This window comes from Python bivittatus, unplaced genomic scaffold (genome assembly GCF_059951505.1).
Source record: "Python bivittatus isolate LINGU-HERP-01145 unplaced genomic scaffold, Pbiv_v1 ctg000590_np1212, whole genome shotgun sequence".
Classification (NCBI taxonomy): domain Eukaryota; kingdom Metazoa; phylum Chordata; class Lepidosauria; order Squamata; family Pythonidae; genus Python; species Python bivittatus.
In genome coordinates, this window is record NW_028277086.1 from 13,101,906 (window position 1) to 13,108,306 (window position 6,401).

The 6,401-nt window shown below is 40.8% G+C and overlaps 1 non-coding gene across 1 annotated transcript; it reads left to right on the forward strand.

The window, feature by feature from the left end:
* The first annotated feature begins 5,819 nt into the window (after positions 1 to 5,819).
* TRNAR-ACG (transfer RNA arginine (anticodon ACG)) lies at positions 5,820 to 5,892 on the forward strand. The gene has a single exon. It is a non-coding gene; the product is annotated as a tRNA-Arg (tRNA).
* The last annotated feature ends 509 nt before the right edge of the window (positions 5,893 to 6,401 follow it).

A 6,401-nucleotide genomic window follows, 5' to 3' on the forward strand; every position in this document is an offset into this window, starting at 1 on the left:
TTGGGAAGACTGCCAAAAAGAGAATGTGGTCGTTTGCCAAGAGGAAAGATCAACAGATCTGGGTTCCAGACTGTGGCAAATACCTTCTTTGCTTGCATTAGATACAGCATCTGCTTCTTTATGGCACAGCAGGAAGTGTGTGTGTGCATGTGTGTGTGTTGGAGAAAACTCCTGAGAATACCATGAACAGCTAAGAACCCACACACATAGACAAAAAGAAGAAACAAATCAACCCAGAGTTCTCACTCGAGGCACAAATGACCAGGCTCAAATGGCCATACTTTGGATATACTGTGTGAAGACTCAGCTCTCTTGACAAGTCCATAATGCTGGGAAATGCGGAAGGGAAGAGAAGAAGAGGACCAGCCCCAAGGTAGATGGATTCAATTACAGCAGGGATGGGTGCACCATTGGAAGACCTGAAGGAATTTGGGACAGATCATCATGGGAAAAAGTATACATATATATATATATGTATATGTATGCATATGTATACACACACACATACATATACATACCTCACTTCTCCCTGTGAATTTCAAAACTCTTCCTCTTTTAAAGCAGTCTTAAGCTGAGCCTGATGCCACAAAATTAGCTTTCCTAAAACATACCTGCGGGAGACCACTGGGAAAACTCAGACAACATTACAGACTGAACCATCTGAACAATTCAGCCCTTGTACGCCCCAGCATTTTCTTTTCCTGACTTGGGAAAAAGATGGCTATTTTTCCAACAACAGTCTGTTAGTACTTCAGAAACAGCTATTTGAAAATAACAAGTCAATGTTTGCCTGTTTGAGGTATAAGAAGGCAGGAGGAACTCTTACTAGAAATGCAAATAAATGCAGAATCATTAGCATTTTGTGATGTCATGAGAACATGGGTCTTTCACTGCACAGGAGTTCTATATATGTGAGTGTGTGGCCCTGCACTGATCTGTACCACCAACTGTGAAAAAGCACAGCTTTTAAATTTTTTAGCACAGCTCGTAAATATAGTCTATTCTAGACTCAACTGAGTGGGAGCTGACTGGATTAAGGCACTGTAGCCTGTATTGAATATTGTACTGTTTATAGTCTTGTTCCTACCAAGATGTCCCTAAATGAACCTGAAGTTCAAACATCACCCAAATCAATCCAGCATCAGTCTTTGCCCCAGTGACGCTATAACTTCCACTTGAAGAGCTGGTTGTCTTTATAATCACATTTAGGTTCTAGAGTGTGTTTTTAAGGGGCAAATAATTGAACATCAAAGTTCAAAAGCATCAATACTTTTCAATGTTTAGAAATTTAGAAACAATTTCAATGTTTATAAATGGGTTGATGCAATTATCACTTGGGTATAATGGGAGTGATTTTAAAACTATGCAGCTTCCCAATATATTTTTACTGATTTTTCTTTTCCCTTTTTCTTTTCCTTTTACATGATTATGCACATCTACCTTTGGAACTGGACTTTGAAGAAGCAAGATAGGAAAAGTATTGATGCTTTTGAACTTTGATGTTGGAGAAAGCTCCTGAGAATGCCATGGACGGCCAAGAAAACAAACAAAGGGATCATCGAACCAATCAACCCAGAGTTCTCACTGGAGGCACAAATGACCAGGCTCAAAGTATTCTACTTCGGACACATTATGAGAAGACTTAGCTCTCTAGAAAAGGCTATAATGCTGGGAAAGCTGGAAGGAAAATGAAGAAGAGGATGACCAGGTGTGAGGTGGATGGCCTCAGTTACAGTGGCAATGGGAGTGCCATTAGAACATGAAGGACCAGATTAGGGACAGATCGCCATGGAGAAAAATCTATCTATGTGGTCACTAAGAGTTGACAGTGACTTGATAGCACATCATCAATCACTCAATCATTCTTTGGAACAATGACAAATAGTGGTGATGTCAATATTAATATCATGTTTAGGGTTTTCTATAGATTTCTACTTATTTGTGAATGAACTTAGTTCTATTTAATTAATTAATTATTGAAATGACGCATTTTACCTTTTATGATCATTGTAAACCGAAATCTTATTCTTATCCACGATGTCTCTTTCCATCTTCTTCTTTTTTCTTTTATGTAGCTATTTATTCTATTCCTTTAACTGTTTTAATAAATAAATTAGAACAGCAGCAACACAAAAATGTGTTAGTCGCCTTTACAATCCTACTGAATTTCTAGAGTTATTCTAGAATTACCAATCTATGCAGGGCAAAACATTTAAGAGGAAGACAGCCCTATATCAAGTAATTATAAAATGAAGGGCAGTTAAGCATCAGCAGTAAGAAGCAAGCCTCTAATTAAGCAAGATTTAGCCTGAACCGTATTTTGGAGAACTTGCTGTTTTATGCTGACGCTTGCATTTTTTTTATGGTTCATCGTGACTTATGGAATTAAGTCAGACGGTCAAATTGCAGAGACGGGGAAGAAGCTGGCCAAGGAATCAAGAGGTCTTGGGCTGGAAGACTGTGCTTGACAGAGAACAGTCTGTACACTTTCAGAATAAAGAACCATCAGATACAAGGGGAGTAGCAATGTTAACCATTCCGAATGAGCATCCTTAGAGCAGATTGAGTCATCTTTGCCCCCAAAAAGGACAACACCGCATAATGTATGCACCCATTTGACCTACAAGAAGGAATGGCAACAACAACAACAACAACAACAATAATAATAATTTAAAAATACACATCACAGTGAAGAAGGCAATGACCAGGTGACACAGTCACTTAAACCCAGGAAAGCCCAAATGCTGGGATACCTTAAGGATGTTTTGCTTTCAGCCTACATCATTAAACAAAAGTAAATTTCTACTAATGCTTATGAGCCAGGGTCTCAGTGACCATTGAAAACTAAAAGGCTCACATCTGATTGGTTGGGCTTGGCCATGTTTGGTTTCTTCTCCTTCTCTGTCTGCCCTATTCCTACCTCTACAGATGGTTGAGGTAGCAATTCAGCTCCTGTTATGGTCCATTGGTACTGAAGGAAGAATCCCAACTATGGACATTTGGATGACTTGGTGAGAGCAAATTGGACCTGGATTTGCTCTCTGCTTCTATGCATTCATCCCTTTCTTCTTCTCTCTTTTCATCCTCTGTCTTCAACCAATCTGATTCTCCCTTTAATCTTGCTTTGAGTCTTCTGATTCTTTCTCCCCAACTCCACCATTCTCTTACTTTCACCTCCTATGTTTTATGCTTTACCAAATTGGCCCCTTTCAGATGTGTTGGGGGGCTGGACTCCCAGAACTGCCCCTTAATATGTTCTATCTTCCTATTCTCCTGCTTTTTCCACTTTCCATCTCCTTCATTCTTTGTAAGAAGATTTGAAATCCAATGGAGAAGGTGGAGAAGTGTCCAAAACAAATATTAATATAAATCTGGGGGGAAACATCTCTGAAGTTCCCTCCCTGTATGCTCCCTCCACTAAAGCATTGGATGTGGACCCCCCACCCCAGACTCTTCCTAAAGTAGCCACTGAATTGCAATTTTTAATAAGGGAGAAGGTAAAAGCATTGGGAGAAACCATGTTGAGCCATAAGGTTTGTGAAAACGGGGAGATGCATGAAGGTTAACAGAATGTTTACTTTTCTCCCCGATTATATTGTGACCTACAAACAAAAAGGACTGCCTGGACAAAATTCTCTTTTGAAAGTCCTACTGTTAGCATTTTTAAAATTTTGCCGGTTCTCCTAAATATGTGGCCTTGCAGCTGCTTTATTCTTTACTTTTGGGATAACCCAAAAACCTTAAAATAAAAAAAAGCAGATCTGTTCTGTTGTCCATTTATTTTTTATGGATACTCCTTTTTCCCAATGGCTGAGTTGTATTCTATGTTTTTTATATATGATATATATTTGCTTTTGATTTCCGGACTTGCACCTGGAAGGAAGGAAGGAAGGAAAAGGTTGCCTTCAGTTTTTGTTGTCTAATAATCCTTAATATTCCATCTGAATCCTGCCTGGTCAGCACAATCTGGCCACATTTGTCTAAACGGGAAGCTGGCGTGCTGTCCTTGTGATTGGAAGTGCTGATCGGGTTTCCCAATGAGAAGTTTCTGTGGGTCTGTGGGTCATATTACTAATATGAAGAAGAGAGGCTGAAATTGCTCTCCAGATAATTTAAGTTGCAGTAATTAATCAAGCATCCAGGAGAAATTGCATTTATAATTTGTCTCGGGAAGCAGCTGGCGTGTAGCAAAAATTATGGATTTGGCTCGCTTTGCTCCATCGTATTTCTCTGAATAGCAAAATAAGCAAAATAGAGTGACATTATTAATCAGGAAAGTCCACCTGCTTTGTGAGGGGGAACCAACGTTTCAGCAGGATTCTTGCCACACTGAAAGGAAACAGTAATTCAGGTGGCAATCATGGCTACAGGGCTGAATATCTATACAATTGGTCCAGCCCACTCTGAAGTTGCTTAAAATCGTAGAATTTCTAGGAAAGATGCTTTCCAGAGGGACCCATAAACTGGTTACTGACTTAACCCATCAGTGGGGGCAGTTGCACAATCCAGTGAACCATAAAATAATCATATGGTTAGGTTTACCCAGCAAACTACTGAAGTGTTCCTCAAGCCAAATTTGACTGCTGGTGAATTCATAGATAAGACCATGTAGTTTTCTTGATAATAATTTAGAAACGCTAGCCATTAGCTTTTTCCAGACATTTTATGATTTCTCAGCAGTCTACAGCCCTGATATTTCCTGGTATATTTCTATCCAAGTACTAATCAGATCTGAGCCTGTTTAATTTTTCAAGATCACTCAATTAAGTGAACGGACAACATACTAAGCAAACCATAGCCAAGGAAGTCAATGTTAACATTAACGTATTACAAATTAGACCTACCGTATCTGGGCTGCAAAAATCCAGACCACCTTTAGATGGCAACAGAGACGTTGTCCTTGCCATCTAATGGCTATTTGCATTTTTTGCAAACCAGATATGGTATCCTTACCTTGAACAGCCAGTGAATTTTGGTGTGGTGCAGAGCAAAGCTGCAATTATATCCATAATTTTTATTTCCTTGGCTCCAGTATATGCAGCCTAAAGACATCCTCAGGATTCAAGATCTGCAAATCCCCCAAGCTCTTCTCCAGTCATTTTTTAAAATTATATGGACACCTAGATGGCAACACATTCAGGAATCCTCTTGTCTACAGAGAGGGTGGCCTGATGGTACTACCATCACTGAGCCTAGCACGTGTACTCAAAGTCTTACTTGCATCTTTGCTCCCTAGCAGTCCCACAACACTTGGTTGAATGCAGCTTTGAACCAAGAACCTCCCACACAGGAAGACTAGCCATCCCCACAATGACAGGAACCCACAGGCACCCTCTTTATTACCCCTGGCCCTTTTCTTGAGGTCCATCCTCCAGCCGTCTTCTTCAATCTGGTCTATCTTTTAGTGACATCTGTCTTTTCTTCAGCAACAGCAAGTCAAATTCTGGGAAACCACAGAGTGCATTCAGTAGCTTACATGTAGCTCATCCATTGAGCATCTGAGGATGTACAAGGGCTGTGGGTCCACCATCAGAGTCAGTTTTACCCCACAGAAGGGGGGGGGTATTCCCACTGCGACACAGCAACTTTAGAGATGCTAAGCAGCCTCAAAGGCAAAACGTCATGCTCAGGAAAGCTAAATTTCCCAGAAGACTCCCACAAAAAAAGATGCAATGGCCTTCTCAAATGGCAGACGTCCAAAAGCACTGTGCCTTGAGTTCAGTACAGTTGTCTCTTGTCTCTTCTGTTAATCAGGTGCTTTGGAGCCAACTTCTCTCTTTGCCAAAGGTGAATTATGCATTAATGCTTAGGTTACCATAGGGCCAGTGGCGCAATGGATAACGCATCTGACTACGGATCAGAAGATTGCAGGTTCAATTCCTGCCTGGCTCGTCTTTTCTTTCCTGAATAGCAGCCTTTGCTTCTGGCAATGAATATCTGAATAGCAATGCTTCTCCCTCATCTAAGCTCCTTTGCAGTGTGCCCCTTCCAGTTATCTTTTCTTTCATGGCCCTTTTGCTTCTCTTCTTTGGAAGGGAAGTAGATGTTGTTGCCTCAGCCAGAGCAGAACCATGACTCGGCGGTTGCAAATCCCCAGTCAGAAGGTTTAACTCTTGTCTCACTCACCTCTTCTTTTAGAATAGTGAAGAGTGAGCCCCTTTGGGCATCACTTGAGCCCCAAAATAGAGGGTAAGAAAATGGCAGGATTGAGTCCTTCTTGTCCTACTGTTTCCTCAGGCTGGGTCAAGTGTCACTATTCCAGAAAGTCGCAAGGGAAATTGCAACTGATCCTAAATCGAGTCATTGTCATGCTGGAATGGAAATTGTAAGAAATCTAATCCCATTGTACCCATTACTCCTCTTTTCCATGCCTTCTCTAGAATCAACTGGTTGGGTCTAGC